Here is a 12,851-nt window from a genome sequence, read left to right on the forward strand (position 1 = left end):
ATGAACCTGGGAGAAGCACCACAATCTCACCTGGACGTCATCACACAAAGGTCAAGTTTACTCAGAGTCAAAGTCAAGTCCTAGTCGAACTCCAAAGTCTACTCCGAGTCTCAGGACAGTACGTCAGTAAAATGGGCATAACTCTCGCATATGAAGTTCGATTGAGGTGATCTTGGAATTGCTGGAAAGCTTATGACGAGCACTTTCCAATGGATCTAGCCTAGACCAAATATTCCTTCTAATTTAGTCAGGACAGATGAAATAAGGTGTTGTGACACTGTTTTGGGCCTTATCAGGTCTTGTAATTGTGTCGAAGTCAGAGTCTCGATTGTGTACCCCTCTCTCTATGCTTGCACAACCTAGGTTGACCACCTCATGTCCCCTATATATACATAGTAGCCATCATAGTTTAGGCTTGGGTTTTGCTTAGATTATTCTATTTTAGATAGTTTCATCGTTTATCGGTTTGTAAAACCCCAAAGTCGAGTACTTCATTGGTAATCAGCAATATTCATATTGCATCTACTTGTTCTTGCTTGTGTTCTCGATTCACATGAAGGAAAAGCCTTCTTGGCGAGGTTAGCTGTGTCTTGGCATGGTTGATAACCACGGAGTAGTGGTGTGGTGGTTGTGAAGGTTTCCGATCTGTTCTGGTTAGAGCCTTTAGATCATCAACGTCGAAGCTGCACCAAATCGACTTATCATATTACCTTTCGAAAGATTAGGCCTCCCATTCCCCCATCAGGAGGAGTCTAGACCTACTCTCTTAGATTCTTGCAAGAATTGCCCTTTGCTCACAAAGGATGTTGAGATGAAAGTCAAGCGCATAAAAGAGCTAGAGTTCAAATTGGAGATTGTCGAGTGTTCTAAATATGTGCAGCCGAACTGTTCTACCTGCATTATCTTCAAGGACAAGCTAAGCTAGATTATAGGGCAAGTGGAAAAGTTCATGGCCAAGAATGAGTATCTCCTTTTTCTTATGGAGAAATGATCAAGAGGCAAGGGCAAGATAAATTTGATTTTGGCCAAGATCATAATGTACACAGATAAGGCGGGTTTAGCTTTGGGATTGGGTTTTGAGAGGGTGACTTATAATGGGGATGGAAAGACTGTTTTTACCACACCTACTACCCTTGAGACCAAGAAATCCAAGGTCAATACCCCACCACAACCGACAAAAAAGAAATCTACACTATAAGCCACAAAGAAGAAACCCACACCACAATCCAAGAGAGCTCCACAGCCGAAGGTGAAAGTCCCTGTGAGAGAGCCTAGAGTGATCGGCAGTCTATTTTCTGAGAGACGCTACCACTGCATCTACTGCTAGAGAGAGGGTCACTTAGTTGGGTTTTTCTTTCGCCGTAGGAGGGATGAGTAGCGTGAGTGGGAGTGGAGTACTCAGGACATGTACCACCCCTCTTTTGGTGTACATGAGCCTTTTTCTCACTCTTACTCATGAGGTTTCGGTGCTTCTAAGTCTCCTCCTAGAGGTGGTGCACAGCGTGAATCTTGCAATGATTCATATGGTTTTGGTTCACGTGTAAGAGAATTTAAGTGGCAACGCTTTGGCGGGCCATATTTTCCCTATCGTGGCACTCACCTCAGCGCACTAGTGTTGATTTGCATACACCTGCTTTTACTACTTCGGGGCAGATGACCCAGTACTAGATTCCTAAGATGTTTTAGTCTAACCCCAATACTGAGGCATCTACCTATTATTCTTCTCATATGTAGGTAGTAGGCGGAGGCCTAGAGAACAAGTGGCTCATTGACTTCAGTTGTTCATATGACTGAAGATACATCATAGTTCTCCAGCCTCACTCCGACGAAGCAACATGAATACATCACATTCATGAATGACAGAAAAGGTAGAGTGAAGGCCAAAGGTATGGTAAGAGTGAGTGCGAGTTTCACTTTCAAGGATGTGGCGTTGGTGGAGCATCTGGGATACAACTTGATTTCTGTATCTCAATTGCTGGATGAGGACTCGGAAGTGCACTTCAAGTGCAATGCTTCTCGAGCTCTTGATCCCTCGAGCCCTTTGATTTGTCGGATTTCTCAAGTAGGGAGAGTCTTTGGAGTTGATTTTTCTGAGACTTTTGGTTCTTCTTGATGCTTAATTATTTGACCCTCTTCTGAGCTTTGGATGTGGCACAGGAGACTAGGGCACATGAATTTTGATTTGCTTTCTCGTTTGATTGCCTTAGGCTTGATCCGAGAATTGCGCAAACTTAAGTTTGAGAAGAACTTTGTTTGTGCTTCTTGTCGGCATGGTAAGATGGTTGCCACCTCTCACCCACCAGTTAATCTGGCGATGACTGAACGACCCTGAGAACTTCTCCATATGGACACTATTGGTCCTTCACAGGTTTATTCAGCAGGTGGGAAGTGGTATGTACTTGTTATTATTGATGACTTTTCTCTCTACTCTTGGGTGTTCTTTCTTGTGAGCAAGGATGAAGTATTCTCACACTTTTCGAAGCTTAGCTTTGAGATTGTTCAAGGAACTCTCTGGTGTATTGAAAGCAATTCAAAGTAATAATGGCACTGAGTTTAAGAACTATCTCTTTCATGCTTTCTGTCTTGAACATGGTATTGAGCATCAATTTTCTGCCCACGTGTTCCTTAGCAGAATGGCGTGGTTGAAAGGAAGAATTGGACTTTGGTTGAGATGGCTAGGACAATGCTTGATGAGCATAGGACTCCTAGGAAGTTTTAGGCAGAGGCTATTAGCACAGCTTTCTATATCTCTAATCAGATTTTCTTGCGCTCAATTTTGAATGTGACTTCTTATGAGTAGTGCTTTGGGAGGAAGCCTAAGATTTCTCATTTGAGAGTTTTTGGATACCGTTGTTCATCCAAAAGCATCATAATCTTGACAAATTTGAGTCGCGCTCTTTCGATGGGATTATCTTGGGTTATTTGCCTCATGGTCATTCCTAAAGGGTTTATAATCTTGACATTGACACCATCATGGAATCATGTGATGCAACATTTGATGAATCAATCCCTTGTGTTAATACTACTTTTGAGTGTGCAGGTGACCAAGAAATTAGTGAAAGCATCTTCGTAAATGGTGACCTTCCAGCCCTCAATGATGATGAGGATGACCCACTACTTCCTGCAATCACACCTGCTTCAGAGCTAGCTCCTGCTTCTTCTATATCGATAGAGGGTCCTGCAGCCTCTACTTCTACTTTAGCTGCTTTTGAGCCTGAACCAGCCGCATTTGAGGGGAGGTCATCTCACAACATGAGGCCCGTCAACACATTTAGCGGAGACACCCTCCACAGATGATAATAGGTGATCTCAATGAACGGGTAATGAGATCCAAATCTACTCAATATGCTCATTTCACTGATTTTGCATTTGTTGCTTCTTTTGAGCCTCATGATATTGGACACGCTCTTTCTGATTCAAATTGGGTCCATTCCATGCATGAACAGCTAGAAAACTTTGAGAGAATCCATGTTTGTGTCCTTGTAGAGCCACCTCCAAATACATAGGCACCAAATGGGTTTTCAAAAACAAACAGGGGAGGATGGGTCTATAGTGAGAAACAAGGCTAGACTTGTTGCACAATATTGGAGCAAGAGTTCATCTTGCCCCAGCAAGTATGGCGAGAGTTTCTTCTAAGGAGGAGACTCAAGCTTGGAGATGAAGTTTGAGAGAAAGGAACACCACAAATGTATTGATGATAGAAAACTGTGTCACTTTGGGAGCAGTATCACAGCGTGACTTGGTATGTTTTCACATTTGTGTCTTTTTTTGTTGTCTTGCTCGTTGTCCTCACCAGAGGACCATGGCCTCCTATTTATAGGGTCGTGCGTAGCTTGGCGTACAAGTTATCATAATGTACAAATATTCAGGATCTGACCAAATTACTGGACCTTATACCGGATAACTACCTTCTACCCTATCGGGGAGATAAATATCTATCGTGATAATTATCCTAGTGCCTGCCCCTTGAAGGGGGCGAGCCGATCGCCGATTGCGGCCCGATGCCACACTGTCAGGGGTGTCAGGATAGCCTCCATCATGGTGGGGTGTCAGAGCGACATCCATTAGCTTAGACCTTTAATGCCGGTCACTTCCTTGCAGGCAAAGCACGACTGGTGCTCCCCTTCCGGCAGATCTTTTCCAAGGCCTGCTAACTCACCCTGCTGTCTTCAGGAAGGTAGCCCGAGCATCCTGAGGCGGGGACCTCGGGAGGTATGGAACCGGGAGGTGAAGGCTTTAGGAAGCAGGACCCCGGAGGCCTGGGGCTTTGGGGGCCGAAGCTTTGGAGGACTGAGGCTTCGGGAGGTCGTGTTTTGGGGAGGCTTCAGGAGATCGTAGGTACGAAGGGGTACCCTGAAGGGATCTGATGACATCGAAGATCAAGCATTTAACAGAGGGTTTGGAGATTAAGGCTTCGGAGGGACCTGGATGGTGATCTTCAACCATTATCTTCAGGTTGGTTTATTCCCCCCTCCAGCAGTACCCCCTCATTCTCGGGCACCGATGTTTCAGAGGGGGGAGAGGATGTAGAGGAAAAATCAACCCTAGCCTAGTATAATATCTAGGATGCCTGATGGCAATTCTCTGTCCTTTGAGGTCGCTAGAGTAGAGGTTACGTGTGGGATTGGAGAATCCCATGCGTTCGTCTGGCGGGACAAGACGTGCCACTGCTGCGTTCTGACTGGATAATGCGGGGAGTTGTTTAGGGTCTTGTGCCCACGTCCCTATCACGCGCTGAAAGGGGTTTGGGTTATTAAAGTGACGGGATGTTCGTGCGAGAAAATGAGGCATTCGTCGTGGAGCACGGCCACGTGTTGGAGGAAACTCGGATATGGCCACGCCCCCCCCCCCAGGTGTTCAATGGGAGGACACGTCGATGTTCGTCCCGCTTCATCTTCCGGACCTACGTGGCTGCGTGGCCTGGGTATAAAGCCAGGGTTACTAGGTTGGAGTCTCCACAGCCCCACGAGCGAGCAGTTAACCTTGACTTGAGTATGGCATCGTCTTCCTCCTTATCCTCTTCGGAGATGTCGATGATCTCGACGGCTTCTTCGGGAGCCGGACCGTTTCAGTCGTCGGTAGAGGCACCGGTGGCCACGTCGCTTCCATCTCTGCAGGGGAGGCGATTGCCCGCTGCTCCGGCCCGACCTTTGACCGGGGAGGCCATGCCTGTCGAGATCATCGATATCTCCGATGACGATGAGGAGATCGACTGGGATCTCCTGCGAAGGGAGAGTGAGCATGCGTCTGTGGGCCCAGCGGTGAAGCAGGAGGAGGCCGGGAAGGCGAGGGACAAGGCCCCGCCGATGACCTCCTCGGACTCCTCAGCGTCCTTCGACAGCTCAGGAGTCGGCTACTGTATCGGCTTTCGCAGCGGCAGGCCGTAGATGAGGCGCATACGCCGTCCCATGCCTGGCCACTGCCAGTACCGGTAGGAGGTGAAGACGGTCACCTGGATGGCGTACTTGGTGACGCCATGATATATCCATGTCACAGCTGAACTTAGTCACCTTGTATTCTTTCTAGCCCTGTTTTGCTCCGTAGGGATCTATCTTCTTCATGGCAATTTCTGTATTGTTGCTTTAGTGTGTATCCCTTGGATGTACTAGTTGTTTAATAATATAACATGGACCTTCGGGAATGGCCGTGTCTCCTTCCGTATCGGAGTGTGAGGGGATCTTTCGAATGGGTGACCGCATGTGCGCGTGCTTTCGTGCCTCCAAACCGTGCTTCTTCGTTCCCTTCGAAGGTGATGGCCAGTTTTTCTGATGACCGGGGCACCGAGCCTTCGCATAGATCATCGCTGATTTCATTCCTTCTGGGGGAGAGGTGGCCTTGAGAATCTGGTGGTGATGGATACGTAGGGTAACTAAGGAGAACCGGGCAGAGCAGTGGCGACCTCGTCGTCTGCGGTTATTGCGTACTCCTCGGGCCAGGGACTTGTAGGGCCTCCTTCCTAATTTGTTCCTGATTTTCGACTCAGTGAAGTCCATCTGAAACCTTCGGAGAAGAGCTCCGGAGGTGGTCCTTGATCCCTTGGGTTCCTTAGCGACTGCCCGGGTTAAAGGCGATGATGTGTCGGAGGCACAGCAGAAGGCTAGGCAAGAGAGGTGGTCCACGACCCCCTCGACCCTTAGCTGCTGCCTGGCTCTGGAGGTATTCCTTCCGGAGCTTGGCGATGGCGCGTCAGAGGTGAAGCCGAAGGCAAGGCGGGAGAGGTGGTCTGTGACCCCCTTGGCCCTTAGCCGTTGCCCGGATCTAGAGGTATTCCGGAGCCTGGCAATAGCACGTCGGAGGCGAAGCCGAAGGCTAGGTGGGAGAGGTAGTCCGCGACCCCCTCGACCCTTAGCTGCTGCCCGGCTCTGAAGGTAGTCCGTCCGGAGCTTGGAGACAGTGCGTCGGAGGCGAAGCCGAAGGCTAGGTGGGAGAGGTAGTCCACGTCCCCCTCGGCCCTTAGCCACTGCCCAGCTCTAGAGGTACTCCGTTCGGAGCCTGGTGACAGCGCGTCGGAGGCGAAGCCGAAGGCTAGGCGGGAGTGGTTTTGTAATGCTCACCATTATGCGAAGGTTTGGTAAAGCTCTCCATTCTTGCCGGAGGTTTGGTAAAGCTCTCCGTTTTTGTCAGAGGTTTGGTAAGGCTCCCTGTTTTTATCGGAGGTTGGGTAAAGCTCTCTATTTTTACCGGAGGTTTGGTAAAACTCTCCATTTTTGTCGGAGGTTTGGTAAAGCTCTCCGTTTTTTCCGGAGGTTTTGGTAAAGCTCCCCGTTTTTATCGGAGGTTGGGTAAAGCTCTCCGTTTTTACCGGAGGTTTGGTAAAGCTCTCCATTTTTGTCGGAGGTTTTGTAAAGTTCTCCGTGTCTGCCAAAGGTTTTGCAAGACTCTCTGTTTTTGCCAGAGGTTTTGTTAAGATTTTCCATTTTTGTCCAAGGTTTTGTAAGACTCTCCGTTTTTGTCTGAGGTTTTTGTAAGGTTCTCTGTTTTTTCCAGAGGTTTTGTAAGACTCTTCGTTTTTTGTCAGAGGTTTTCTAAGACACTCCGTTTTTGCCGGAGGTTTTGTAAGACTCTCCGTTTTTGTCAAAGGTTTTTGTAAGGTTCTCCGTTTTTGCCGGAGGTTCTGTAAGACTCTCCGTTTTTGTCAGAGGTTTTTGTAAGGTTCTCTGTTTTTGCTGGAGGTTTTGTAAGACTCCTTGGCATGTATTAATACCGAAGGTCCTACAAACTATCGGAGCTACGCAATACCTTCCAGGAAACCTAGGTAGTCTTGCCTTCTAGGTGATCTAGGCATGCTACACCTGCGGTGTGTAGGCTTGTCGTGCTCTCGAGGAAACGCCCGGGGTGCACTGCAACACTATCCACCAAGGATGTGCCCTGGCGCATGGCATTTATATGACCAAAGCTATGCAATGCCTTCTAGGGCACCCAGGGCATAATCTGCCTTGTAGGTGACCTAGGCACAAGCGGCGCCTGCGGTATATAAGCATGTCGCGTAGAGAGGATTCCTTGCGACAGCATTCCTCAGAGCACCGTATCCTCTGGGTTTGCTTCCCCCTTGTGAGACCATCGAGGCTGCCCGGTGCATTGGCTTTTGGGGCTGAAGTGGTTTTGACTATGCCTCCCCGGACGAAGTGGGTTAGGGGTTCCCTGTGCGTGGTTGGCGTTGTGAAGGCGGCGTCGGAGGCGCTGGAGGGGTCCGCGCACCCCGGAGCCCTCCGTCTCCTTGGAACCCTCTTTCACCTGAGGGGCCCAAGGAGGGCGCTGGGTGGACAAACTTTCCGAAGATGTTTGCTCGCTCGGGGTATCCCAGGTGTGATCGAAGAGGATACCTGGGGACCAAGTCCAGGTGGGAGCACTCCTGGGTTGGACCACCCAAAACCATTGGAAGGCAGCCTGCTTGGCTGTGGCTTTGGCCGCATCCTCTCCTAAGGCGGTGAGGCCTTCGTCGTGCAGAGGCTGGAAGGCCTCCACACCGTCTGGAGTTCCTGTACCGAACCAGGGTTCTGAGTTGGCCAAGGTCGGAGGAATGTCGTCCCACACGGCAGTGGGGCTGGAGCATGCATACGGTGCGTATGGCTGAGGCAGCCATGCATATTGTTGCATGCTTGCAACAGTGGGCATGGCGGTTTTAGCTAACCCTTTGGTTGTTTTCCTGGTGGATTCCTATCTCTCTTAGCACTTCTGTGTTCGAGTCCCTACGGACGGCGTGCTATTGGAGCAAGAGTTCATCTTGCCCCAGCAAGTACGGCGAGAGTTTCTTCTAAGGAGGAGACTCAAGCTTGGAGACGAAGTTTGAGAGGAAGGAACACCACGAATGTATTGATGGTAGAAAAATGTATCACTTTGGGAGCAATATCACAGCGTGACTTGGTGTGTTTTCACCTTTGCGTCTTTTTTTTGCTGTCTTGCTCGTTGTCCTCCCTAGAGGACCATGGCCTCCTATTTATAGGGTCGTGCGTAGCTTGGCGTACAATTTATCATAATGTACAAATATCCAGGACATGACCAAATTACTAGGCATTATCTCGGATAACTACCTTCTACCCTATCAGGGAGATAAATATCCACCGTGGTAATTATCGTGGTGCCTGCCGCTTGAAGGAGGCGAGCCTTTCGTCGATTGCGGCCCGGCGCCGCACTATCAGGGGTGTCAGGATAGCCTCCATCAAGCTGGGGTGTCAAAGCGGCATCCATTAGCTTAGGCCTTTAATGCCGGTCACTTCCTTGCAGGCAAAGCACGATCGGTGCTCCCCTTCCGGCAGATCTTTCCCAAGGCCTGCTGACTCACCCTGCTGCCTTTGGGAAGACGGCCCGAGCAGCCCGAGGCGGGGACCTCGGGAGGCATGAAACCGGGAGGTGAAGGCTTTGGGAAGCAGGACCCCGGAGGGCCAGGGCTTAGGGGGGCCAAAGCTTCAGAGGACCAAGGCTTCAGGAGATCATGTTTTAGGGAGGCTTCGGGAGATCGAGCCGGCGGAGCCAAGGGAAGGCTTCATAGGTATGAAGAGGTACCGTGAAGGGATCTGATGACATCAAAGATCGAGCTTTCAACAGAGGGTTTGGAGATCAAGGCTCTAGAGGGACCTGGATGGTGATCTTCCACCATTATCCTCATGCTGGTTTATTTTTCCCTCAACACTCAAGGTTTCACTCAAATAGAGGGGATAGAATTTGAAGAAACCTTTGCACCAGTAGATAGACTAGAAGCTATTACCATTCTTCTTGCATTTGCAGCATCTCAAGGTTTCAAGTTGTACCAAATGGATGTCAAAAATGCTTTCCTAAATAGTTTCATAGAGGAATAGGTCTATATTAAGCAACCCTAGGCTTTGAGCACCCTAAATACCCACATAGAGTATACAAGCTTCAGAAAGCTTTGTATGGGCTTAAGCAGATGACTTTGGCTTGATATGATAGGTTTAAATCCTTCTTGTTAGAGCATGGGTATGTGATGGGGTCAGTTGATAAAATTTTGTTCACCTTTAGGCATGACAATGACTTTCTACTTGTTCAGATATACGTGGATGATATCATTTTTGTTGATATTATTTTTGTTGGCTCTTCTCATGCTCTTGTGGCCAAGTTTGCAGAAACTATGAGTAGGTAATTTGAGATGTCTATGATGTGCGAGCTAAACTTCTTGCTTGGGCTTTAATTCAAGCAATGCAAGCAAGGTACATTCGTCCACCAGACAAAGTACACCAAGGATTTATTGAAGAAGTTTGACATGAGAGATACGAAGCTCCTGGCAACACCAATGGCTATCTCGACCGTGCTTGATCCGGATGAAGATGATGAGGAGGTAGACCAGCACGAGTACAGGAGCATGATCGGCTCCGTCCTATACCTGACGGTGACAAGACCTGACATCCACTTTGCCATCTGCTTATGTTCCAGCTTCCTAGCGTCACCAAGGATATCTCACCGCCAAGTGGTAAAGCGCATGTTGAGGTATCTCAAACACACACTTGAGTATAGTCTTTGGTTTTCTGCATCTTCTTCTCTCTCTTCGTGGTTTTTCGGATGAAAATTTTGCTTGTTGTATGATTGAAAGGAAAAGTACCTCCGGTCTTGTCATTTCTTGGGTACTTCTCTTGTGTGTTGGTCTTGTCGCAAACATGCTAGTGTTGCATAGTCAACTGCGGAAGCTGAATATGTTGTTGCTGCTACTATTGTTCATAGATTTTATGGATGGTTGCTACCTTGAGGGATTTTGGGTTAGACTTCGAGAGTGTGCCACTTTTGTGTGACAACACCAGTGCCATAAGCTTAGCTAATAACCCAATCCAACACTCCAGAACCAAACACATAAATGTGAGATTTCACTTCTTGCATGACCACAATGAAAAGAGAGAGATTGACCTATGTTACATTGATACCCAACACCAGTTTGCCGATATCTTTTGATGTTTGCATTGTCAAAGAGGGAGAACTTATGCACTAAATCGTAAAGAAGAAGAATCATGAATATGTGCATTCATCAAGGGGGAGCTTTTGCATTTGACTTGTCTCTACCTCTCTTCGAGCTTTTGCGATCTTCTTATACCAAGTGACATCTTGTGCTTTTTTTTGAGTTTTTGGTCACTTGGATGAGCTTCTCTTGTTGAAAGTTTTCAAACCAAAATCTTTGTGCTTTGAGAGTTGTCAATGCACTCATGAAGGGAAGATTGAGAAACCAAGTTGAAATGTGCATTGGTTTATATGTGATGAATGATTAACAATATTGTTGATTTGGTTTGATGATTTTGGGATTGCATAAACTTTTCTATGTGTTGCAATCATAATCTTGACTAACCGAAGTTGCAAAGAAAATAGAGTTGGCAGTTGTCTCTGAGTCTAGGAAAATTATACATGCTAGATGATCCATTGTTGGAGATTTTGTACATGTCGGATGCTCCAACGTTTAGAAAGATTTTAGGCCAGAGCATTTCAGTTCAGAAGAAAAAGTTGAAATACACGGCGGATAGTCCAACGTTGGGAAGCAGTGCACGTCGGAGCATTTATTCTAGAAATGTTAGAAGTTGGCTCTGGTGAAGTTACACTCGCCGGATGGTCCGACGCTCAAAGCAATGAACGCCGGATGCTTCGCCGGAGTAATTTTTTCAGAGAGGGTGCAAAATGGGTTCTAGCAAGAATGAATACACTGGATGATCCAGTGATGGGGATAAGTGAACGTCAGACTAATTCTTCCAGAGAGGTTGCAAAATGGCCGAACTGAGGAGTTGAACACGTCAGATGGTCCATCACTAAGGAGTGAACAACACATCATCCAACATTCACATTTTCTGTGTTATGTCTCTTTCAATAGAGATTTTGATTTTGACTAACTGGAGATGGTTTGAAGATGCATGCTTGCTTATCTTGTGTTGTGCTGGTGATGGTTGCAACTTGGCGTCGACGATGGGATGATCAGGGCCAAGCGGCTTGCTTGGTGCCAAACGATCAAGGAGGCCAGGTGGAGTCAAGGGTGATCCAAGTTATGCACTTGGAGGTCAAGCAAAGCATGAAAAGATGGATGAAGATAATATGTTGACAACGTCAAGCGAAGGGGATGTCGATACAAGTGACAAGGGAACCTGAGGGATCAGAAGCGGGAGAAACTTGTCGGTGGTTAAGATTAGAAGACAGAGTATATGTGTCGATATCGGGATGCTTTCTTGAGGTGAAAGCAAGTGGCAGTGAGTCATGCTTTGAGAAGCGTATGAGACGGTTTCACCATTTGGCCTCAAAACCATATAAGGATGGAGTGCACGTGGCATCATCACGAAGCTTGTGTTGAGGCGAAGTTAAGTCATGAAGGCATCACGGTTGTCCAATAGATGGAGGAGAAAATGGACCAAAATACTCTCGATGGTAGGTATGAGTGCACTACAAGAAAGGGGTATTTTAGAAACAAGAAAATTTGGCATCCAAGGAAGCTCTCAAGGCATATAATTAGAGGGGTAATGCTATAGGGAGAGGTTGAGCAAGCCATTTGAGTTGTATGTGGTTAAGTTTTAAGAGAGGAAGGGATGAAAGTTTAGCCTTTGTAATAGATGAGAACTTTTTGAGAGCAAATACACTTTGTAACCTATCAAAATAGGGCATTCCTCTTTGAGTAATGAATCTTGTGATTTCCCCATACTTATGTTCATCTCCTTCTAGTCTCCTTCTATTAGCTCCCTTGTTTTGCTTGCAAGTTCTGTGATTTTCTTGATGATTTTTGTTTTTGTTGTTGTGATAAAAAATTTCACCTTATTGGTGTCATTTTTCTTGTCACTAGAGGCATAAAATTTATATACAAATATATACAATTAGGTCTTAAATTCTCTTGCCTCTAAATTATTAACTTGGAGAGTTTCTTCCCCCAAGTGCTTTCTTCTTTGGATTGAAGTGTTTTTCCTTCTAGTTGTTATCTTTTGTAGTTATGACTCTTAGAATAAGTTTCAATAGAACCTAGGGTTTATATATGTATATCCAAGAGAGTTATGACTTCTTTGATATTTTTAGTTGCAACATGTTTTCTCTCCGGTTTTGCTTCCGCTTTATTTTGAGATGTGTTGGGTGAGCAAATAGGAGAAGTCTATCCGTTTTGAAAGAAATTTGTAAGGTGTCTATTCATCCTCTTTAGTCATCGTTCCTGGTTGTACAATGTACATACATTACAATAGTATTTTGATATCTAACTATGAATCATTTAAATGATCCACTCTCCTTCATACGATAATAAAAATTCTATGAGTCGAAATCGGAGAATGTTATAGCCGGTTACAGAGCATGTACAATATATATTGTATAAATTAAAGGTGTTTGCAAAATATATATTGGAGAAAAGGTGTATTGCACATGCACGATTAGCTGTGACAACAAATGTATCATAG

Source organism: Phragmites australis, chromosome 14 (assembly GCF_958298935.1).
Source record: "Phragmites australis chromosome 14, lpPhrAust1.1, whole genome shotgun sequence".
NCBI classification, from domain to species: Eukaryota; Viridiplantae; Streptophyta; class Magnoliopsida; order Poales; family Poaceae; genus Phragmites; species Phragmites australis.